Source organism: Ornithorhynchus anatinus, chromosome 21 (genome assembly GCF_004115215.2).
Source record: "Ornithorhynchus anatinus isolate Pmale09 chromosome 21, mOrnAna1.pri.v4, whole genome shotgun sequence".
Lineage (NCBI taxonomy): Eukaryota > Metazoa > Chordata > Mammalia > Monotremata > Ornithorhynchidae > Ornithorhynchus > Ornithorhynchus anatinus.
In genome coordinates this window covers 20,318,686-20,342,940 of record NC_041748.1, presented here as the reverse complement: position 1 = coordinate 20,342,940, position 24,255 = coordinate 20,318,686, and the positions used below count along the sequence as shown (strand labels likewise).

At 64.9% G+C, this 24,255-nt stretch overlaps 1 protein-coding gene across 4 annotated transcripts in view; it reads right to left on the bottom strand.

Moving 5' to 3' along the window:
- The window catches only part of TPST2 (tyrosylprotein sulfotransferase 2), a 210,536-nt gene that overhangs the window by 11,518 nt on the left and 174,763 nt on the right, over window positions 1-24,255 (bottom strand). Inside the window, exon 1 of one of the 4 annotated variants that reach the window (XM_029049100.2) lies at window positions 5,825-5,918. The exons of 2 other annotated variants lie outside the window; for them this stretch is intronic. The gene's annotated coding sequence lies outside the window, so the exon portion shown is untranslated. Of the gene's footprint in view, window positions 1-3,483; window positions 3,647-5,824; window positions 5,919-24,255 lie in introns of those variants that run through there. One more of the 4 variants, XM_029049101.2, reaches the window with a different exon arrangement.

Below are 24,255 nucleotides of genomic sequence, written 5' to 3'. Positions count from 1 at the left end.
AAGCAGATCGGGTTGGACCCAGTCCCTGTCCCACGTGGGGCTCGCAGTCTCCATCGCCGTTTTCCAGATGAGGGAACCGAGGCACGGAGAAGCGGAGGGACTGGCCCAGGGTCACACAACAGGTAAGTGGCGGAGCCGGGATTAGAACCCATGACCTTCCGACTCCCAGGCCTGTGCTTCATCCACTGCGCCGTGCCGCTTCCTATCATTATTATCGTCATCAGTCCCCGTGGCCCGACGGCGCTCACCGGTTGGAAGCGGCGTGGACTGGCGGTTAGAGCCTAGGCCCAGGAGTCAGGGGACCGGGGTTCTAATCCCGCGCCTGTGCCAGCCCCGACGCTGTCCACCGACTCTACCGCAGCCCGCTCTCCCGGGCGCTTAGCCCGGTGCCCTGCACGAGGTCTAGGGCTCGATCCATACCGCCGGCCGAGTCGACGGGGCGCCAGGCCGGGGCCGACTGCCGTATCCTGGGCGGGGCGGCCGGCGGCGGGGAGCGGGGAGCCGGACGCCGGCCGACCTCGCCTCTCTCGATATTTATCGAGCGCTTACCACGCGCGGAGCACCGGACTACGCGCTTGGGAGAACCCACCCCAACGGAACGAGCAGACACGTTCTCCGGCCGTAACGAGCTCAGGGCCCCATCTCCTCCTCGCTTCTCCCTCTCTGCGGCCGCTCGCCGGGCGGGCCACGGGGGCTTGGCCGCTCCCCCCTCCGTCCCGCCGCGGCCACCCGGGCGCCGTTACCGTCGACGGGGTCACCGAGACGCTAACGGCTCCGGGGCTTTCATTCGGCTCTCCCAGATGGGGGGAGAAGGCGGCTCGGCCGGCATCCGATCAGACCCGGGCGGTCAAACCCGGGCGTCGGGGGACCCGGGTTCCGATCCCGCCTCTGCCACTGGTCTGTGCGATCCCGGGCGAGTCGCCCCACTTCTCTGGGCCTCAGGTCCCTCGTCTGGAAGACGGGGATCCGACCCCAGCCACCTGGACTGCGGGCCCCAGGCGGGACGGGCGCTGCGCCCGGCTTGCTTATCTCGCATCCGCCTACCCCGGCGCTTAGGACAGGGCTTGACGCGTGACCGGCGCTCGACGGGGAGTATTAAAAAAAAAAAAAGCGGAGAGAACAGGTATCCCCTCTGCCCGGTGCTCACAGTCAGAGCTCAGTAAATACGACCGAATGAATCTCTATTTTACGGATGAAGAGACCGAGGCCTAGAGAAGACGAGCGACTGGCCCCGGGTCCCGTAACGGCCGGGATCGGAACCCGGGACTCTCGGCTCCGAGGCCGAGGCTCTCTCCGCTAGGCCGCGCCGCCTCCCCTTAAGCCCTCGACGTGGCCGACGCACCCAAGGCGAAACAGAAGAGCAAAAGCGACTCCGCGGACAGGATCTCCCCGAGAAGTTCCCCGGGGGCAGGGATCCCGTCTAACCCATCCGTCGGTTTTATTCCTGTTAATGTCTGTGCCGTAAGCTCGTCGTGGGCAGGGATCGTATCCGCCGATTGTGTCGCGCGGCGCTCTCCCCAGCGCTCACCACGGTGCTCTGCACGTCGTAAGCACTCAACAGATACCACTGACCGATCGATCGGTCGACGGTATTTATAATAAGAATACGAATAATGGTATCTGTTGAGCGCTTAGGTGCTGGGCAATGGACTCGAGGCTGGGGTGGAGGCAAGCAAATGGAGCTGGACACAGTCCCCGTCCCACGTGGGGCTCACGATCACAATCGATCGGGCGCTTACCGGGCGCGGAGCACTGTGCTAAATCTGCTAACTCTCCTGCACTTTCCGAGGCATTCGGTACAGCGCCCCGCACGCGCTGGGTGCTCAGCCAAGATTACCGTTGGATCGCTTGCTTGGGCCTGTTTCCCCGGAGGGCGGGGACCACGCGTCTTCCGAGCCCAGAGGCATTTAGTACAGGGTTCTGCAGGCAACAGGGACTCAGGTAATACTGCCCGGCGAGCAGTCAACGGTATTTACTGAGCGCTGAGTGCAGAACCCTGTACTGAGCGCTTGGGAGAGTCCAACAGAGTTGGCAGGCACTACCCCTGGCCTCCAGGAGCTAATGATCAAGTGGGGAGAGAAGACAGACGGTAAAATAAATTACAGGTGGAGAATGGAGCGCTCTTCCTCCTGTAATAATGATAACGTTGGTATTTGTTAAGCGCTCACTGTGTGCTCTTTCCACCGAGCCACGTACTCAAAACGCATCATCTCTCTCCTTTTTAATCGCTATTTTTTGGGGCCCCTCCCTACACCCACTGAATGCTACGCTCACATTTCAGCGCTAAACTGACGGGAGATATATTTCCTTTACATTCAAGCTTTCGAAATCTTAAAACGACCCTGTCGTGGAGCAAATGACTGATCATCAAACGAGCAGCCTTTTTTTTCCTCCCTCCGTTTTCCGTTTGCTTTTCAGTTTCCGCCGTCGGTCTCCACGATCTACTCCGTGGAGGGCAGGGGGGCGGAAAAAAAACCAACCCCAAAACGACGGAAAAAAGCAGTCGCTAATCGACGTCGGAATGGTCTGAAGCTGCCGAAGGGATCCCCGGAGTCGCCGTCAAACTACCCTGGAGTCCACCCCATCTCCGCTGAGCCGGTGGACTCGCGGGGTGGATTTTAGAGATCCCGTGAGGACGGAGCCCGCGGGATTCGGTGGTTGACTCTGGGGGTCGAAGGAGGGGGAGAGATGAGTCGAGAAGGGGACGGGAGCCAGGTCGGCGGAGGGGAACTTGAGCGGCGCGACTCGGCGGAAAGAGCCCGGGCTGGGGAGTCCGAGGTCGTGGGTTCTGATCCCGGCGCCGCCGCTCGTCAGCTGGGTGGCTTTGGACAAGTCACTCGGCTTCTCTGTGCCTCGGTTAGTTCATCTGGAAAATGGGGTTGAAGCCCGGGAGCCCCACGGGGGACAACCCGATGACCTTGCGTCTACCCTGGCTCTTAGAACGGCGCTTGGCACCCAGTGAGCGCTTAACAAACACCACCGTTGTCGCCGTTATCGAGACGGAGGGTGCGAGACAACCCGCTCGAGGAGTTTAAAGAGGAAAGGTAGGAGGGAGACGGGGAGGTAACCGGAGGGGGCGGTGGGGTCGAGGAAGGGTTTGCTTTGTTTTGTTTTTAGGACGGGGTGTTTGAAAGCGGGGCGGGGGGAAGGAGCCACTGCAGAGCGAAGGGTCGAAGCGGGGGCAGACGCTTTCCTCGGGACGAGTGACCCATCGGTCCGGTGAAGACAGAAAGAACCGGTTCCCCTCCTCGCCTCAACGGGCGCCGGGGACCGTGAGGGTGAGGTTTACGGGTCGGCGGGTCGGTTTCACGAGTAGCCACTCGTCCGAGGGTCAGGAATGAGGACGGGGGTTTTCGAGGGGAAGCGAAGAGCTTCTAAAAGCAAACGGGCCGTTCCGGCCGCCGACCCGGCTCTTTTCCGCCCCAGTGGGCGAGGCCCGGCCCACAGACCGGGGCCCGGGGGGGACCGAGCGGGCGGACTCACCCCTCCGACGGCCGTTTCCTCTGCACGGTGATTACGACAACCGTGGGATCGGCTAAGCGCTTACTCCGGGCCAGGCGTCGGGTAAATGGGGTCGGACAGGGTCCCCGTCCCGTCCCGCGTGGTCTTCGGCCCCGTTTTCCAGACGAGGGGACTGAGAGAGGCGAAGCGACCCGCCCGAGGTCGCAGGGCGGACCCGCGGCGGAGCCGGGGTTAGAACCCGGGTCCCTCCGGCTCCCCGGCCCGGGCCGGGCCGCGGAGGGAAGGAGGGCCCGGCTCAGGACGCCGGGCCGGCCGGTCCTCTCCTCGGCCCACGGAAACCCGGAGAGGAAGCTCTCCCCGCCCGCGCCGTGAAGCCGGCCGTCGGGAGGCTTCCGAGAGAAGTTCAAGGCACCGGATCGCGGGGGCCTCTGTGGCGACCGTCGAGCCTCGGGCTCCCAGCCCGGTATTTTCTCCGAAGCCGCAAGACGTTCCGGGTTCTTTTCGAGGCAGGGCGCTCGGCCGCAGCCTCCTCGAAAGAGCCACCCGCGCCGGGGAGGGAGAGGGGGAGGAGGAGGAGGAGGAGGAGGGAAAACTGAAAAGAGGAGGATGGGGGAGGAGGAGGGAGGGGCGGGGGGAGGAAGAAGAGGAGGGAAACCGGATCGAGGAGGGGTAGCCTCGTGAGACTCGTCCGAGGCAAGCATCCTTCAAAAGAACAAAAAGCTTCTCGACGTTGATACCGCCTTCTAAGCGGAGGGAAGGCTCGGCTCGCGAGATCGGTTCCGGAAGCCCCGGGGGAGCCGCGGCTTTTCCAAGAGGCCCGGCTTCGGTCCCCAGCCGGTCGCTTCCACCTTTCGGGGCCCCGAGCGCTCCCGGCGCTCCCACGGCCGGCACTCTAACTTCCTCTTCCTCTCCACTCCCGGCAGAGTCCGAGGCCTCCGGCCGGGGCTTCACGCCGACCCCCGCGGACCGGGTTTCGGTTCCACTGACCCGCCTTTTCGTTTCTCGCCTCCCTCGGCCGTGGCCGCCGCCTGGGGCCGGCCAACCCCTCTCCCGAAAGTCACAGGTGGCGAAGGCCGGGCAGGTGGCCCAGAGGACGGGGCCCGGGGCCGGGAGCCGACGGGGCCCGGGTGCGAACCCCGGGCTCCGCCGCCCGTCCGCCGCGTGAGCTCGGCCCAGTCGCGCCACTCCTCGGGGCCTCGGTCCCCTCGTCCGCAAGATGGGGGTCGAGGGCGGGAGCCCCACGTGGGTCGGGGGACTCCGGCCGACCCGGTCCGCTTCCGCCCGCCCCAGTGCTTCGAACGGCGCCCGGCGGGCGCTTAACCGAAAACACGGTTATTACCGCTGTCGGCGGCTCCCGTTCCGCCACCTGCCCGCCGGGCGACCCCGGGCGAGTCGCCTCGCTCGCTCTGGGCCTCGGTTTCCCCATCTCTAAAATGGGGATCCCAGACCCGTCCCTCCCGGCGACCCGGGACCGCGCGTGACCCGACCGCCCGGCGTCCGCCCCGGCGCCGGGCAGGGCGCGTGGCACCGGCGCCCCGGCGAGCCCGGGCGTCGGAAAGCTCCGGGTCCTCGTCCCGGCTCCGCCGGGCCAGCTCGGGCGAGTCACTCCCCTTCCCCGGGCTTCCGTTCCGTCATCGGGAAGACGGGGGTGGGCGAAGACCGTGGGCCCCGTGCGGGGCGGGGACGGGCCAGGGTCCGGCGCCCGGTAAGCGCCTCAGACGTCCGACGACGGTCAGTACGACCGTCAGGAGGAGAGGTCTGAGCCACCCGGGGCGGTCGGGCCGCTCGCAGAGGTCGGGCCGGGCCAGGCTCGGGGGGGTGGGGTTGGGGGGGACGTCGGGGGGGGGTCTGGGGGGAAGGCGTGGGGGGGGGTCTGCGGTCCGGCGCTCATCCGCCGCCGACCCGTCGGACCCTCCCCCCGAGTGCGGGGCCCTGGGGGTCTGGGGATCTGGGGGTCTGGGGATCTGGGGGGTCTGGGGGTCTGGGGAACTGGGGGTCTGGGGGTCTGGGGGGTCTGGGGGGTCTGGGGGCCTGGGGGCCTGGGGGTCTGGGGTTCTGGGGGCCTGGGGATCTGGGGGTCTGGAGGCCTGGGGGTCTGGGGGCCTGAGGGGATCCGGGGGCCTGGGCGGCCCCCTCCCTTACCCCCCGGGAGGTCTGCAGCGCCAAGAGTCCCCGGACTCCCGGCCCCGCACCCCAAACATACACACACACAGACACAGAGACACACAGAGGCTCCCCTCGCCCCCCCGACCCCCCGGGCCCAGCCCCGCGCCAAACCCGAGAATGCACGGGGGGGGGGGGGGGGGGGGGGGGGGGGGGGGAGCGCGCCCTGCGCGGCCCCGAGCCCCAGCCCGCGGCCTACCGTGCTCGTCCCCGCCGGGCCTCGCTCCTCCGTCCGGCCCCAACCCGACCGGACACCGGGGACGCCGGCAGCGGCCCGTCACCCGCCGGGCGGGGCGGGGGCGCGCGGGGCGGGGCGGGGGCGCGCGGGTGGGCGGGGGGCGCGCGGGTGGGGCGGGGGCGCGCGGGCGCCGGAGGGGAGGCGGAGCGCCCCCTGCTGTCCGGCCCGGCCCACGCTTCGTCTCCCGGAAATGGTGGCTGGGCCTCCCTCCCTCCCTCCCTCCCTCGGGGCCTTCCTCCTTCAGGGGCCTCCCTCCCTCAGGGGCCTCCCTCCCTCCCATCAGGGCCTCCCTCCCTCCCTCCCATCAGGGCCTCCCTCCTTCAGGGGCCTCCCTCCCTCAGGACCACCCCACTAAAGCGCCGTCCCCACCGGGCCCCACAGCTCCTCTAGGCCCCCCGACGTCCTGCCCCCCGCCACACACGGCCTCCCCGGGCCCCTCGCCGCCCTCCCCGTCGAGGTCGAGCCGCTCGGCCTCTCTAGGCCCGCGCCGCCCTCCCCGCCGGGCCGCGCGCCTCCGCCGCCCTACCCTCCCAGCCTCGCCTTGCCGCCGGGCCCCCCGACGCCCCGCCGGCCGGGCCGCGCGGCCTCGCCGGGCTCCCGGCCGCCCCGTCGTAATAACGACCGTCACGACGGCGCCCGTCGAGCGCCCGCCGTGTGCCGTACGCCGTTCTGAGCGCCGGGACGGATACGAGGTTATCGGGTGGCCCCTCTCGGGCCTCACGGCCCCGTTCCCCGTTTCACGGACGCCGTCGCCGAGGGACGGAGAAGTTAAGCGACTCACCCGGAGTCACGCGGCTGACGGGTGGCGGGGTGGGGATTACAACCCGCGACCTCGGACTCCCGAGTCCGGACTCTTTCCGCCTTCTCTAAGCCCCGCGTGCCGGACCGCGCGGCCTCACTCGGCCCCTCGACGCCCTAACCGCCGAGCCGCACGGTCTCGCCGGACGCCCCCCGACGCCCTCCGCGCCGGACCGCACGGCTTCGGTGAGCACCCGGGGGAGCACCCGGGGGGCACCCGGGACCCGGCGTGGGCCCGACGCGGGCCGGGCGGCCCCCGCGGGGCCTCGGGGGACCGTGGCCCCGGACGGCCGACGCGCGCCGACGGGGCCCCCGGACCCGGCCCGGTGATCCCCGGCGGGGACCCCGTCTGTCACCCCTCTAGACCCGTCGGCTCGGCGTGGGCACCGATTCTCTCTCCTTATCGCTCCGCGGTACTTTCCCGAGCTCTCGGGACGGTGCTCTGCACCCGGCAAGCGCTCGCTAAATACAGTCGAATGGATGAGTGAACGTTGACCGCTCGGGTCGGGATCTGGCCCGTACTGAGCGCTTAGTATGGATCGTCGCGATGACGGTATCTGTTGAGCGCTTACCGCGCGCCAGGCGCCGTTCTGAGTGGATACGAGAAGCGCGGACATGGGAAGCGGCACGGTTCGGTGGAAAGAGCCCGGGCTCGGGAGCCAGAGGTCACGGGTTCCAGTCCCGGTTCGTATCCCACGTGGGGCTCGCTGTCTTCGTCCCCGTTTTCCGGACGGGGTCACGGAGGCCCAGAGAAGCGACTCGCCCGAGGTCACCCGGCTGACAGGCGGCGGGGCCGGGATCAGAACCCACCGCGTCCGTCCGGTCGGACGCAATCCCTACCGACGGTCACGTGCCCCCTCACGGGGCTTAGCGCGGCGGCGGGTACACAGTCGGCGCTTCACCGATGCCCCGATTATCAGGGTAGTTTCCCGGGCGCTCGGCACCCTCCTCTGACTCCCCCCTCGCCGAAGGCGCTCAGTAAGTGGCACCGATTGGAAGTACCCGACTCGGGGGGCCTGAGGGGAGAGGAAGGAGAAGGAGAAGGGGAAGTATTCGGGAAGTAGAGAGGGCCGTGTCCTCCAACCGCACGACTCCACCTTCCGGAGCCCAGCTGGCGGGACCCGCGCCGGAAAGAGGAAAGGAGAAAAGGCCCAAGACGGAAAATTCTGTTCTGTAAGAATAATAACCGTACGCCTGGTAGGGGCTAAGGGCTTCCTGTGTTCCGGGCACTGTACCGGGCGCTGGGGGAGCTGCGAGTTAACGGGGTCGGACACGGTCCCTGTCTCAGGACTCACAGTCCGAAATCCCCATTTTAGAGATGTGGTGACTGAGGCCCAGAGATGCCAAGTGACTCGCTCGAGGCCACACGGCAGACGGGTGGCGGAGCCGGGATCGGAACCCGGGTCCTTCCGACTCCCCGGCCCGGGCTCCGCCCACTGGACCTCGCCGCTTCTCTGAAGAACCGGCGAGCCCGTCCCCTGCTATGGGACGATCCTTCCGTCTGAGGACGAGGACAAAAATCAAGGTGAAACAGAACTGGGTGTGGCCCCCCGCCCCCATAATAATAATGGCATTCGTTAGGCGCTTATAATACGCCACACACTGTTCTGAGCGCTACGGTAGACACGAGGTAATCCGGTTGGACACGGCCCCCGCCCCACACGGGGCTCACGCTCTTAATCCCCATTTGACAGAGGAGGGCCCTGACGGAGAAGTGAAGGGACATGCCACGGTCACGTGGCAGATGAGCGGCGGAGCGAGGATTAGAACCCGGGTCCTCTGCCTCCCAAGCCCGGGCTCTGGCCACTAGGCCACGGTGCTCCCCCTCCGGACCGTCTGCTGATTACGGGCCCGGAAGACGGCGGCCTGACGGGGCAGCCCGAGATGGACGGGCGGAATGAGACGCTCAGAGGCATCTCGCTGCCTTGGGAGACGGAGCATCGCGAGACGCGGGACAAGGGAGAGAGACGCCAGAGGGCTCCTCTTAGGTCGGGAAACCAGGAAGCGGTTTCTTCGGATAGAGCCCGGGCCTGGGAGTCGGAAGGTCGCGGGTTCTGATCCCTGCTCCGCCACTTGTCAGCTTGGTGACCTTGGGCAGGTCACTTCACTGGGCCTCAGTTCCCTCATCTGTAAAATGGGGATTAAGTCAGCGAGACGCACGTGGGACGACCTGATTATCTCGTATCTACCCCAGCGCTTAGAACGGTGCCCGGCGCACGGTAAGCGCTTAGCAGATACCATCATTGTTATTATTATCATTCCCTGGGCCTAAATCCCCTCATCTGTAGAATGGGGATTGAGCCTGAGAGCCCCAGGTGGGACAGGGACTGGTCCAACCTGATTAACTTGTCTAATAACAATAACTGTGGTATTCGTTAAGCGCTTACTAGGGGGCAGTCACTGTACTAGGCGCTGGGGTGGAATCAAGCCAGTCGGTTTAGTCAAAGTCCCTCCCCCGCCTGGGGCTCACATTCTCACAATCTCCCCCACATGGGGCTCACAATCCCCCTTTGCCAGATGAGGGAACCGAGGCCCAGAGGAGTGAAGTGACTTGCCCAAGATCCCCCGGCTGGCGGGCGGCGCAGGCGGGATTAGAGCCCGGGTCCTCGCACTCCCAGGCGCGGGCTCTAACCGCTGGGCCGCTCTGCTGCTCTAGGAGTAGCAGTCGGAGGGGCGGTACTAGATCGGACAGTCTGGCCGACCTCTGTCCGGGGAGGTCGACACACTCGCCCTCGGGCCCACGGCAGCCCGGCGGCAGCGCTGCCACCGGAACCCCGGCCCCCTGACACCTCTCCCGAATGTCCCACGCCTGGCCCCTTTGGGACTGGCCCGATTCCCACTATTCGAATCTTTCCTCCAGCGGCTCCTGCAGCAGCTAATTATGATAATAAAAATAATGATAACCGCGGCATCTGTTAAGTGCTTACTATGTTCCGGGCACTGTAGTAAACACTGGGGTAAGTACAAGATAATCGGGTTGGACACCCGGTCCCCGTCCCACACAGGGCTTGCGGTCTCAATCCCCATTGGCCAGGTGAGGTCGCCGAGGCTCAGAGAGGTGAGGCGACTCTCCCGGGGTCACCCAGCAGACACGTGGCGGAGCCGGGATTAGAACCCAGGTCCTTCTGGCTACCAGGCCCGGGCCCTAGCCACTCGGCCGCGCGGCTTCTTGAGACGTCACCTCCCCACCGGACCCTCCGCGCACGGGACCCCTCGGGGTTCTGGGGTCTTCCACGGGCTTCCAGGGCCGGAGAGGCCCCCTCCCCGTCCCCACGCAGCCCCGTCCGGCTGGCGGCTCATCCGACGGGGGCGGCCGGGACCGGGAGAGGCCGGTTTGGATCCTGCGGTCCTCAGCCGGCCGCGTCTCCACCCCGTGACGGAGCTCGGGGTTGAGTCACGGACCAGAGAGGGGCTCTGATTATGGCTCTCGGCCTTCCCCCGGCTGGCCGGCCGGATCGCTCTCTCCCGGGGAGCGGGGGAGGAGGGAGCCGTGGGGCTGGGCTGACGAGGAGGAAGAGGAAGAGAAGCAAGAGGAGAAGGAAGAGGAGGAGGAGAAGGAAGAGGAGAAAGAGGAAGAGGAAAAAGCAGAGAGAAGAGAAGGAGGAGAAGGAAGAGGAGGAGGAGGAAAAGCAGAGAGAAGAGGAGAAGGAAGAGGAGGAAAAGCGGAGAGAAGAGGGGGAGAAGGAAGAAGAGGAGGAAGAGGAAGAGGAGGCGGAGGAAAGCGGAGAGAAGAGGAAGAAGGACGAGGAGGAGGGAGAGCAGGAGGAGGAGGAGGAGGAGCAGAAGCCACCCCGCACTGATCTGGGATGGCCCCAGGGGACTGAATCTGGGGTGCTTCACCGAGTGGCGCCCAGCTGGGCGCGCGTGGGTGTGAGGCAGGCAACCCCCCCGCCCCGGCTCAACTCTCTCCTCCCCTCCGGACCCCCGCCGCCACTTCCCCAGCCTCGCCACCCGCTCTGCACGCCCAGGGCGCCCAGGGCCGGTCCGCCTCGGGCTCTGCAATATCCTGCTTGAGCAACAGGAGGGTCTGAGTGGAGGGGGTTGGGGGTGCGGCCCCGGGCGGGGAAGCCGGGCTTCCGCCTTCACGCCTTCTCGCCTCGGAAGCGGGGAGCGGAGGAGCCGAGGCCGGGCCCGGGGCCGAGGCGGCGGGAGCCCCCCCGCCTTGGGGTCGACGGCCCGGGGGGCGGCGACGGCGGCGGCCCCCTTCCCGGCCTGGGACGCGGCGCCCGCCCGCTGAGGTCTGAGGAGAAACGGCCCAGGCCCGGCGTCCCTGTCGGCTCTCGCCCGCCCGCCCCCGGCCCTCCTCGCGGCCCCTGCCGCCTCAGGGAGGGGGATCTGGGGTCCCACGGGACCTTCCCGTCCGGCGGCCTCAGACCGCCGCTCTCCCCATCTTCAAAAAGCCCTTCCGCAGTCACGCTTCCTCCGGGAAGCCCTCCCCGAGTCACGGCTCATCTCTAGACCGCGAGCTCGTCGTGGGCAGGGATTTGTCTGCGGCTACACCGTCCTCTCCCAAGAACTTATTACAGAACGATACACGCCGTGAGCGCTCAATAAATACTACTGTTGATGATGACCTCCCCTCCCCAGTGGCCAAGTCAGCCCCGAATCCCCTGGGTTTCCAGCCCGGCCCCGCGGCGCCTACGCTCGTCGCCACGTTTTCCGTATTGCACTGGACTCTCCCGAGCACTCAGTCCAGTGCCCTGCGTATCGGGAAGCGGCACGACCTAGTGGCTCGGGCCCGGGAGTGGGGAGGTCATGGGTTCCAATCCCGGCTCGGCCACTTGTCTGCCGCGTAGCCCTGGACGAGTCGCTTCACTTCTCCGGGCCTCGGTTCCCTCATCTGGAAAACGGGGATGAAGACCGTGAGCCCCATACGGGACGGGGACGGAGTCCAACTCCACCGCCTCATATCTCCCGTAGAGTTTAGCACGGCGCCTGGCGCTTAGGAAGCACGTAACGGACACCACGATCATTATTATTATTATTCTCGGTATCAGAGGAAGCGCTCGATACATACCACTGATTGATTACTGACTGATTCTCCTGTAGCGTCTGTTTTCCCTGCAGGAACGGAAGCTCCTCGAGGGCAAGGGACAGCGTCTGTTAATGCTATTATACTCCCCCAAAATGCTTCGTAAAGTCCTCTGCGTGCACTAGGTGCTCAATAAATACTACTGATAGATTCCCTCGGAGCCACCCTCCCCCTTCCAGGTTTTGCACTTCACGGGGGCGGTGTGTGTGTGTTTGTGTCAGAGAGAGCGCACACACAGGATGTGGGCGGGCCTCTCCGGAGACCGTGAGCTCCTTGTGGGCAGGCGATCTGTCTGTCCTTGGACCGTCCTCTCCCACGTGCTCAAGCACAGCGCTTCGCACACGGTAAGAGCTCGATAAAGCCAACCGAACGAACGAACGAAGGCGAACTGAACGCAAAAGCAGGCGGTCGGGATTCTCTCCCCGGTGAAACGGCAGCAACACCCGGAGACGGCCTTCCTACGGGAATGACTTCAGCGGTGCCTGGCTCACCCCGGCTGGAGGAGGGGTTAGAGGAGGGAGGCTTCCTCAACCTCACCCGCCCCTGCGGTCTCAAATCTGACTCACCAGAAACCCAGGCCCGGTGACTTTCGGATCTTACCGTCTATCGGGCCACATCCCGGAACGAGAGGGAGCTGCGTATACACGTCTGTGTGTATTCTTCCCGGTACGCGTGTAACGCTTCCTCTGGCCAGGCACTCTCCCGAGCGCTGGGGCGGCCACGAGCCCATCCGACTGGACGCGCGGTCCGCGTCCCGGATGGGGCCGACGGTCTCCGTCCCCGTCTCGCGGACGAGGAAACTGGGGCCCGGGACACCCGGGTGACTTGCCCGAGGTCACGCGGCAGACACGTATACATCTGGGATGAACGAGGGGCATCGTGGGTGTCAGGTGCCGTGCTAAGCGCTAGGGAAGACGATCGGGGCGGGCACAGGCCCGGAGCCACGTGGAGCTCACAGCCCAAGAGGGAAACAAGGAGAACGGGTATCCGATTCTCATTTTACAAGGGGGGAGACGGGCCCAAAGAGGGTGAGTGACTTGCCCCGGGTCCCGCAGCCGGCCGGCGGCGGAGCCGGGGCCGGTGGCAGACGTGGGAAGCGGCGGGGCCCAGCGGAAGGGACGTCAGTAAAACGGGGACTCCGTGGCCGCTCTCCCGCCCGCTCAGCCGGTGAGCCCCGCGCGGGGCGGGAACGGCGTCCGGTCCGACTGCCCGGCCCCGAGGAGAAGCGCGTGGGCTTGGTGTCGGGGTGGGCCGGGTCCCCTCAGGCCCAGCTGGGCCACGGAGGCCGGACATCCCGTGGGGATCGACGGACTCGGCCCCCTCTTTCGTCTCCTCCCGCTCCCTTCTGCGTCGCCCTGACTCGCTCCCTCCGTCCGTCCCCCATCCCGGCCCCACGGCGCTCATGTCCACGTCTGTCATTTTCTAATTTCTGCTGATGTCGGTCTCCTCCTTGAGGCTGTAAGCTCGTTGTGGGCAGGGGGTGTGTCTGTTTACTGTTCTATTGCAGTGTCCCAAGCGCTCAGTACAGAGTGGTCTGCACACAGCATGGGCTCAATAAATCTGACTGACTGACGGGGCCTGGACATCAGTTGGGGATGGACCAGTCCTCCTCCACCAAATGGACAGGGTGTCCCGAGCCCGCCGGCCCTGGAGCGTGTCCCTCCCCGTTCTGGACTGAGTCCGCCCCCCTCCCTTCCGGAGCCGGTCTGCCACCGCCCCCGCCGCCCCCGGTCCCCTCCGCCGAGAGCGAACCCCGGCCTCCCCGCGGAGCCCCTCTCCCGCCCTCTCCACCCCGGGGTCGTGGCTGTCCTGACCCCGGGCCGGGCCGAAGGGTCTTCTTGCCCCGGTCCACGCGGCCGCCGCTCGCCCGGCTCCGGCCCGTGGGTCCCGGCGGGGCCGCCCTCCTCTGTGGCCTGGCGGAGGCCGCCCCCTCCCCAGCAGGACACCAGGCTCCCCCGGCTCTCCCGACCTTTCATTCATTCATTCATTCCATAGTATTTATTGAACGCTTACTACGTGCAGAGCACTGTACTAAGCGCTTGGAATGGACAAGTCGGCAACAGATAGAGACGGTCCCCGCCGTTCGACGGGCTCACGGTCCGATCGGGGGAGACGGACGGACGAGAACGATGGCGATAGATAGAGTCGAGGGGAAGAACGTCTCGTAAAAACGAGGGCGACTGAATAGAATCGAGGCGACGTACATCTCATTAACAAAATAAATAGGGTGATGAAAATATATACGGTGGAGCGGACGAGTAAGGTGCCGAGGGGATGGGAAGGGAGAGGGGGAGGAGCAGAGGGAGATGGGGGGGAAAAGAGGGTTAAGCTGCGGAGAGGTGAAGGGGGGGTGGTGGTGGGAGTAGAGGGAGAAGGGGAGCTCAGTCTGGGAAGGCCTCTCGGAGGAGGCGAGTTTTAAGTAGGGTTTTGAAGAGGGGAAGAGAATCAGTTTGGCGGAGGTGAGGAGGGAGGGCGTTCCGGGACCGCGGGAGGACGTGGCCCGGGGGGACCTGTCCCGTCATCACTTCCCGCAAAGGGCTCGGCGAGCCGGAATCCCCGCTGAGCCCGGGGTTTCCACAACAGGTGGCCACTGACCGGCTGGGCTGGCCCGCCCGCCCCGGGCCGGGGACGTGACCGCGGGGTCTCCGGCCCGGACCTCCCAGGGGACCCGGGCTCGGCCCGCCGCCCGGACCCCGGGTTCACGGCCCGGTTTCCCCCAGACCGCGAGGGGGGCGGGCTGGAAGTCGCAGAGCGGGGCACGGAACAGAGGAGCGCGGAGCGCAGAACCCAGAGAGCGGAGCGCAGAGTACGGAGCGTGCCCCGTCACCTCGGGGCTCGCAATTCAACTCCCCGCCCTTCGGTCCATCGACCACTTGTGGCTGTTGAGGACTTCCCGTGTCGGTCGGTCGGTGGGTCAGTCCGCCCATCACGTGTTTTGAGCGCCCACGGTCTGCAGAGCACCGTACTAAGCGCTCGGGAGAGTACGACGCGACGGTATAACAAACGGGCACATTCCCCGCCCACAGCGAGCTTACAGTCGAGAGGGGAAGACAGACATTAACAGAAATAAATAAAACGACAGATACAATAACGACAACAACCACGGCATTCGCTGAGCGCTTCCTATTCGCCGAGCACGCTTCTGAGCGCCGGGGTTGATACGAGGCGATCGGCTCGTCCCACGCGGGGCTCACGGCCTTAATCCCCATTTTACAGAGGAGGGAACCGAGGCACCGAGGAGTGAAGAGCTCGCCCGGGGCCACGCAGCGGCAGACAGGCGGCGGAGCCGGCATTAGAACCCACGTCCTCTGACCCCCAAGCCCGCGCTCTTTCCGCTAAGCCACGCCGCTTCTCGACACGGACCCGAGGGGCGGGCGGCCGGGAGGGGGGATGAATAAAGGGAGCAGGCGGGCGCGGGAGGAGAGGAGGGCGCGGTCAGGGAAGGCCCCTTGGAGGAGATGGGCCTTCGAGAAGGCTTCGAGGCGGGGGGAGAGTCCATCCCGGAGGAGCTTACGATCTACTAAGTAGAGAGCAGCGGACTGGCTTGTATCCACCCCAGCGATCGGTACGGTGCCCGGGGGACTGGGACTGTATTAACAAATACCATAAAAAAGCAAAAAAAAAAAAAAAGCCCTGTACTAACTGCTTGAGAGAGTGCAATAGGATCAGCTGGGAAGCAGCGTGGCCTAGTGGATGGAGCCCGGGCCCGGGAGCCAGAGGACCTAGGTTCTAATCCCGGCTCCGCCGCCCGTCCGTTGCGGGACCTTACGCAAGTCAGCTCGCCTCGCTGCGCCTCAGTGACCTCACCTTCAAAATAACAGTGAGGATCATCCTAATCACGGCATCTGTTAAGCGCTCACCATGTACCGTACCGAACACTAGGGTGGATACAAGCGAAGCAGGTTGGACGCGGTCCCTTTCCCACGTGGGGCTCATCGCCGTCTCCATCCCCACCCTGTAGACGAGGTCGCCGAGGCACAGAGAAACCAAGTGACTCGCCAAGGCCACGCAGCGGACCGGATCAGAACCCGTGACCTTCGGAGCCCCAGGCCCGGGCTCCATCCGCTCCGCCGAGCTCCCCCTCGGGTGGTCGGAGCGCCGTACCACGCGCTTGGGAGAGCCCGACACGGTCGGCGGAGGCGCCACCCGCCCCGGAGGAGGTGACGTTGCCCTCCGGGCGGAGGAGACGGGGTGGGGCGACACCCGTCCGTCCTCCCCCTCGGGCTCCCCCTGCCCCGCCTCGCCCGCCCCCCCCGCCGAACCCCCGCCCCCGAGCCCCCCGGGCGCCCCCGGCCTTTCATCCGCAGCCAGACGTCCGGGTGGCGGCGGCCGCCCGCCTCGCTTCCCTTCTTTTGGAGCGGCGGCCAAGGCCCGCTGGCTCTGGCTCGGGCTACTACGGCTGCGCCCACCCGCCCGTTGAGGCTCTGAGGCCGGGGGTTCCCGTTCCCCGCCCGGCCGGGCCCGCCCGCCTCCTCTCCCCGCAGGCCCCGGGGTGGGGAGCGGGTGGGGGGTCCCTATCCGACTGAGGCCCAGGGAAGTGAAGTGATTCGCCCACGGTCACCCAGCTGACGGGCGGCAGAGCCGGGAGTCGAACCCATGACCTCTGACTCCCAAGCCCGGGCTCTCTCCACTGAGCCGCGCCGCTTCCGGGAGCGCACGGTCTACTGCGTGCAGAGCACTGGGTTAAACATTTGGGACAGTAGAGTCAGCAGACACAGTCCCTGCCCTCGAGGAGTTGAATCTTCCACGTGCAGAGCGCCGTGCTGAGAGCCTGGGAGAGTAACAGCGATACTGATGACGGTATTTGGTAAGCGCTCACTCTGTGCCAAGCACTGTCCGAAGCGCCGGGGTAGATACCAGGTTATCGGGTTGCCCCACGCGGGGCCCCCGGTCTCAATCCCCATTTTGCAGATGAGGTAACCGAGGCACAGAGAAGTCAAGCGACTTGCCCGAGTGCCACAGGGCCGGCAGACACGACCCCTGACCTCAAGGAGTTCAGTCTCGGGGAAGCGGCGCGGCTCAGTGGAGAGAGCCCGGGCTTCGGAGTCAGAGGCCATGGGTTCGACTCCCGGCTCTGCCGCCCGTCAGCTGTGTGACCGTGGGCGAGTCACTTCACCTCTCTGGGCCTCGGTGACCTCATCTGTAAAACGGGGATTAACCGTGAGCCTCACGCGGGACGACCTGACGACCCGGTATCTCCCCCAGCGCTCAGCACAGTGCTCTGCACATAGTAAGCGCTTAACAGATACCAACATTATTATTATTATCATTAGTCTACCGGGCACAGAGCACTGTAGCGAAAGCCTGGGAGAGTACCAGACGGCTAGTAGACACAACACCCGCCCTCAGGGAGCTTACAGTCCACTGTGGGCGGAGCACCGCGCTAAGGAAACCGAGGCGGGCCCCCGGGGCCCTTGGGCTCAGCCCGGTTGCCCTGGGGGGGCTACTGACCACTGAGGCCCCGGCTGACCGTCCCCACAGAACCGCCGCGATTCCCGGGGGACCGTCTTGGAGCGGGAGAACCTCCCGGGCCGCAGGGGGCGGCTGAGGGACGACCGTCCGAGAAGAGGGGAAGAAGGAAGGGGGAGAAGGGGACGAGGAGGAGGAGGGGAGCGGGATAAGAAGGGGAGAGGAAGAGGAGAAGGAGGAGGGAGAGGAGGAAGGAGGGGATGAGAGGGAGAGGAGGAGAAGAGAGGAGGCGGGAAAGGAGGAGGGGGAGGAAGAAGAGGGAGAGGAGGGGAAGAGAGGGAGAGGAGGAGGGAAAGGAGGAGGAGTGGGGAAAAGGAGGACAGGAAGGAGGATGGAAGGGGAAAAGAAGGGGAGAGGAAGAGAGAAAGGAGGAGGAGGGAGAGGAGGCGGGGAGAGGGAGAGGAAGATGGGGAGGAGGAGGAGGAGGAAGAGTAGGGGCCACAGCCACGGGTCAGAAGGGGCCCCGGATGGGGGGCTGTGCTCCCTCCGCGAGTCCCCGCAGGCCGCGGTTGTAAGGGCACCGCCCTCCTCCCCCTCCCCGCTGGGCACCTCGCCCACCCCCCACCCTGTACGTGCCCCTGCGCCCCCGTCCCCGAGCTCCACGAGGCCGGACGGCCAGGGATGGCGGCCCTGTCATCACCACGGCGACGGGGGAAACCATCACACCGCAAGACGCTTCCTGGCCCCGCGGCAGCTCCCGGATGTGCGGTCCGCCCCACGTCCCCAGCCCCCTGCCCCCACCTCCTCCGGGCCGAGGTGGGGGGGCCGCACCCCCGTCCCCCGGCCTCTCCCCGCCAACGCCCGCAGGGGCGCGGACCCCGGGGCCCTCAATACTAACGGTGATAATCGATACTGTCGGATCCGTATTGGAGGCGCGCTGGCTCGGCGCCGAGCGCTACGCCGGGCCCCGGGGGAGACGCCGGACAACCGGGTCGGGCACGGCCCCCCGTCCCAGCCGGGGCGCCCGGTTTAAGGGGGAGGGACGGCAAGTACGGAATCATCGGTCCCCCCACTTAACAGATGAGGGAACCGAGGCCCAGGTAAGTGAAGTGACCTGGCCCCAAGTCACACGCGGAGGCGGGATTAGAACCCGGGTCTCCGATGTCCAGGCCCGGGGACTTCCCATCAGGCCGTGCCGCTCCTCGGCCGCTCCCCCCCGGCCCACCGCGGGGGTCTTCCCGAGTGGGGCAGGGGAACGCCGCTTGGTAAGGGTCGAGGCCCAGAACCCGGTCCTCTTCGCCCCCGTCTGACACGGCCCCCAGGAGGAAAATGGCACCCGGAGTCTTGGCTCCTCCGCTTCCCAGTCCCTAGAGCCCTCTCCCCAGCGCTCCGCACAGAGCGTGAGCTCAATCGAAGCTGAGAAACAGCGTGACTGAGCGGACGGAGCCCGGGCCCGGGAGTCGGAAGGACCTGGGTTCTCGTCGCGGCTCGACCACTGTCCCATCATCTTCTGTCTACCCCGGCGTTCGGAACGGTGTTTGGCACACAGTAAGCCCTTAACCAGTACCACGATTATCATCGTCGTCACCGTCTCCTGTGTGACCCGGGTGAGTCATTTCGCTTCTCTGGGCCTCAGTTACCCCATCTGAAAAATGGAGACGAAGAAGTGAGCCTCACGAGGGCCAGGGACGGGGTCCAACCCGACTGCCTTTTATCTACCGGGCACTCTGTGCGGTGCCTGGCACAGAGTAAGCGCTTTAACGGAGACCGTAAAAATAAAAATCAAGACTACAGGTCGGTAGATTATTCGACCGAGGAGCGGCGTGGCCGAGAGGAAAGAGCACGGGCCTAGGAGTCAGAGGACGTGGGTTCCGACTCCGACTCCGCCACCTGTCTGCCGGGTGACCTCGGGCAAGCCGCTTTACTTCTCCGTGCCTCAGTTACCTCACTAAGTCTGCGAGCCCCACGTGGGATGACCCGATTACCTCGAATCTACCGCAGTGCTAAGAACGGTGCTCGGCACACAGCAGGCGCTTAACAAGTACCACTGTAATTATCGTCTCCCTTAAAGGAGACCCCGCTGCGATGGAGAGTGGGTGAGAGGAGCAGCTGCGACAGGAGGAATCGTCACCGTCTCTCCAGGGGGATCCCTCGGAGAGGCGGGCCGGTCCGCGGGCCTCTCTCTCAGCCCGGCCTCAGTCCGGCGGGCTCGGGCTGGGAGCCCCGGGTTCCGATCCCTCCCTCTCTGGGCCTCAGCCGCTTCATCTGTAGAAGGGGGCGCAAATCCCCGTTCTCCCTCCCCCGTTAGGCCGCGACCCCCCGAGCCCCGGGTCCGCCCCGTGGCTCCGGGCTCCTCCCCAAGCGCCTGGCACAGAGTAGAGGCTTGGCCCAAGTAACCTCATGAGGCTTCTTGGGACCCGGGTTGAGCTCGGCAAACGGGCTGGCAGGGGCTGATCCTTGATCCGGCTGGCACCTCCCTGCAGGGCCCGGGAGCTTTGAGGTCGACCATCCGGCTGAGTGGCTGTTGACTCCTTTAGTTGCGTCGGGGCCGGAGAAGCGACGTGGCCTAACGGATGGGACCCGGGTCTGGGAGCCAAAAAGTCATGGGTTCTAATCCCGGCTCTGCCACGCCTCTGTCGTGTGACCGCGGGCCAGTCACTTCACTTCTCTGGGCCTCAGTTCCCTCATCCGAAAATGAGGATGAAGAGCGTGAGTCCCATGCCAACGGAACTTGTAGCGACCCTTGCACTTAGAACAGTGCTTGGCACATAGTAAGCGCTTAACAAGAACCCTAATTATTGTCATCATTATGATCACGCCCCGTGCGGGGCCTCCCGGCTCCTCCCGGCTCCGGCACCGTCCGCCGGGCCGAGGAGGGCGGGATGCGGCGTCCCGCGTCCCGGCGGGATCGGGCGGGGTGAGAGCCGGGGCTCGGCGGCTGGGCTCCGGGAGACCCCGGCGTGGGGGGGTCAGAAACTGGGCTCCGGGTGACCCCGCAGGCTGGTAATAATAATGTCGGTGTCTGTTAAGCGCTTACTATGTGCCGAGCACTGTTCTGAGCGCTGGGGAGATACGGAGTAATCGGGTCGTCCCACGTGAGGTGAGGCTCACGGTTAGTCCCCATTTTACAGATGAGGTAACTGAGGCACAGAGAAGTTAAGTGCCGGGGGGAGGGGGGGTCCCTGACATCGGGGGAGGGCGGGCCACCCGGCTTCCATATGGCCGGGGGCTGCCCGGCGAGTAAGGAGCACGTCACAGCCGCTTCTCGAGGAGCAAGAGCCCTGCCCGGGCTCGGGGCGTTTCCTCCCGACCTGTGCCCGGCTCGGCCCCCGCACGGAGGAACGGAGAGGCAGCCTCAGTTCGCGGGTCCGCCCACGACCCCGGCCTTCCCCGTGCGTGTGTGTTTGTGTGTGGGGGGGGGGGGGTTCTCGCACCCGAGCCGGCCGCAGGGTGAAAACAGGGGCCCAACTGCCACCGGTGGAGGAAAAACACGGTGCTCTTTTTCGCTGCGGTCTCGGCCGGGGGGCCGCTTCCCCTCTGCTCCCGTGCACCTGCTCCCCTTCCCGCCCCCCCACCCCGGCACGGGCCCGGACCCCGCGGCGGAGGAAGGGAGAGCAGGTGCGGGATGTCCCGGCACGATGTTTCTAACCAGGTAAACAGATGCCGGAGACGGCGGGCACAAACACACCCACGCAGATGTACACAAACACACACGGATGTGAGAGAGAAACAGAGGCAGCGAGAGAGAAGCGACGTGGCCTCGAGGCTACGGCCCGGGCCCAGGGGTCAGAAGGATCTGCGTTCTGATCCCCCTCCCCCGCCGCTTATCCGCTGCGCGACCTCCTCTGGGCCTCAGTTCCCCCAGCTGTAAAATGGGGATGAAGACCGTGAGCCCCACGGGGGACAGAGGCCGCGTCCAACCGGATTAGCTTGCGTCTGCCCCAGGGCTTTTAGCTTGCGTCCGCCCCAGGGCTTAGTACGGAGCCCGGTACATAGTAAGCGCTTAACGAGTACCAATAAAAAGAGGTGAGAGGCAGGGAGAATCGGCCAAAACCCAAGGGGGAGAGAGAAACATAGCCCAGAGACAGAGAGTCATAGAGATGCAGAGACAGAGAGACAGAGAAAGGCAAAATCAACCGGACAGGTAGAGGCGTAAAGAGATCGAGAGACGACAGAAAGACAGAGAAGCAAAAGCGGAGCTGGAGAGAGAGGCAGAAGCAGAGAGAGACAGAGACAGAAAGAGGCGGGAGCAGAGACAATGAAACACAGAGACAGAGGCAGAAGCAGAGACGGAGAGGGAGATGGAGAGAGAGAGGAAGAAACAGGGTGGAGAGAGAGAGAGAAGCAGAGATAGAAGCAGAGAGACAGAGGAGACAGAGATGAGAGACGGAGGGAGGCCGAGACGGAGAGAGAGTCAGAGAGAGGCTCCCCCAGCAGGGTCTCTGTAAGCCCGGATGCGGCTGAGATGAAGCCCGGGGCAGGAGGGGTGGGAAGGCCCGTCTTTCCTCCTCCACCGCAAATTCATTCGATCGTATTTACTGAGCGCTCACTCTCTGCAGAGCATTTTGCTAAGCGTCCACCGGTGGACGTGTGAGGTTGGAAATGATCAAGTCACTTAACTTCTCTGTGCCTCAGTTCCCTCATCTGTAAAATGGGGATTAAGACTGTGCGCCCCACGTGGGACAACCTGATCCCCCTATGTCTACCCCAGCGCTTAGAACGGTGCTCGGCACATAGTAAGCGCTTAACAAATACCAACATTATTATTATTATTATAAAATTCCCCCGAGTTCATCCCAAGAGGACTCCTTCTGCTTGGCCCAAGCGGGTACTACGATTACGGCACGGAGCGAGTGCCTGGGCCGGCTCCACAGCCCGCCTCAGTGGCAAGAGCCCCGGGTTTGGGAGTCGGAGGGCGTGGGTTCTAATCCCGGCTCCGCCACCTATCTGCTGGGTGACCTTGGGCAAACCGCTTTACTTCCGAGAAGCAGCGTGGCGCAGTGGAAAGAGCGCGGGCTTTGGAGTCAGGGCTCATGAGTTCGAATCCCAGCTCTGCCACTTGTCGGCTGGGTGACTGTGGGCAAGTCACTTAACTTCTCCGTGCCTCAGTTCCCTCATCTGTAAAATGGGGATTAAGACTGTGAGCCCCACGTGGGACGACCTGATTCCCCTATGTCTACCCCGGCGCTTAGAACAGTGCTCGGCACATAGTCAGCGCTTAACAAATACCAACATTAACAAATACCACAATTATTGTCATTATTATTATAATTATTATTATGATTAGCACTGGCTGAGAGTATCCCCCCAGGGCTCTGGCAGCTGGGGGAGCAGGAGGTGAGGGAGAGTGGCTTTCTTTCACGGAACACTCCCCTCAGGGTTGCTTTCCCGGGGCCCGGCAGCGACACCGCTATCCACCGAGCGCTCACTTCCTGCAGAGCACTGTACTAAGCGCACGGCTGAAGAGCGTAGGAAAGAGTCGGTAGAAGAGACTGCTGCCTCCGAGGAGCTGTCGCCTGACGGCCGAGGGGGAAAGCAGACGGGGGAGGCCGGGACCCCCGCGGCAGCAGACCCGTAACGACGAGGGTGGTTTCTAAAGTGCTTAATGTGGGCCAAAGTAGACGCAACCGAATCGGGTTGGGCGAGTCACCTTGCGGGGACCGAAGGGCGAACGGGGACCGAATCTCTATCTTCTCTACGAAGAGGCGGAGGTTCGGAGAGGTTAAGGACTTGCTCGAGGTCCCCCAGGGCAGGCTGGCACCCGGCTCTCCGGACGCCCGGGCCCAGGCCTGGGCTCCGACCCCGGAGGCCTCGGCGGCTCCCCACGGCGGAGCCCGGAACGCCCCCGCGCCCCCCGGGAGCTTCCCCCGAGTAGCCCGCGTCCCCGAGCTTAGGTAGCCAATGTTCCCTTTCCACATTAAGGACACGGGCCCTCACTAGAACCCGCGTGCCCAAACACACAAACACTCACGTCCTCTGTTTGTGTCTCTCTCTCTCTCCAACGTACTCACGGTTCTTCGCTCTCGTCTAATCTCGCCGCCAACCCCTCGCCCACATCCTGCCTTGGGCCTGGAACTTCCTTCCCCCTCGCATCCGAGAGAAGATCGCCGTCCTCGCCCTCCGAAGCCCGACCGAAGCCACGTCTCCACCAAGAAGCCTCCCCCGACTAAGCCCTTCTTTCTTCTCCCGCTCCCTCCCGCGGCACCCTTGCACTCGGGATTCGCACCCCTTAACCCACGGCAGTGAAGTCTGGATCCGAAATCTATAGATCTCTATCAGCGTCCGTCTCCCCGTGGAAGCTGGAAGCTCATCGTGGGCAGGGAACGCTTCTACCGACTGTCCTAGTCTGCCCTCCCCAGCATTTAGTCCAGTGCTTTGCACAGAGTAAGCGGTCAATAAATGCAACCGGTCGGTGGATTGTTACACACACACACGCTCTCTCTCTCTCCCCCCGCCCGGGGCGACCCTGTCTCAGCTCCTTTCCCCCTCGAGGAGAATTTCCCAAAAGTCATCGCTGCCCGTTGCCCTCTCCGCTGTGCCACTCGAACCCGGACCAGACGTTCGACGGCCACCGTGCCGAGGCCCGGGATCGTTTCGGTGACGGTTGGCTCGGATCGCTCGCTCAATGGCCGGCACTTACCGAATGCCTACTGCGCGCCCAGGACTGCGCTGGGCGCTTGGGACGGTACAATCGGAGCGAGTGGACACGTTCCCCGCCCGCGATGAGCTTCGAGTCTAGAGGGGGACTCTGGGCAGGTCCGCTTTCCTTCTATTTTCATCTAGAAAATGGGGATTGAGGCTGGGAGCCCCACGCGGGCCAACCTGATTAGCTTATATAATGTTATACGACGCTTATAATGTTGGTATCTGTTAAGCACTTACTATGTGCAGAACGCTGTTGTAAGCGCTGGGGTGGATACGAGGTAATGAGGTCGTCCCACGTGGGGCTCACAGTCTTCACCCCCATTTTACAGATGAGGTGACTGAGGTGCAGAGACGTTAAGTGACCTGCCCAAAGTCACACAGCCGATAGGTAGCGGAGCTGGGCTTAGAACCCACAACCCGTGACTCCCAAGCCCGGGCTCCTTCTACTACTACTAATAATTACGGTATCTGTTAAGCCCTCACTATGTGCCAAGCGCCATTTTAAGCG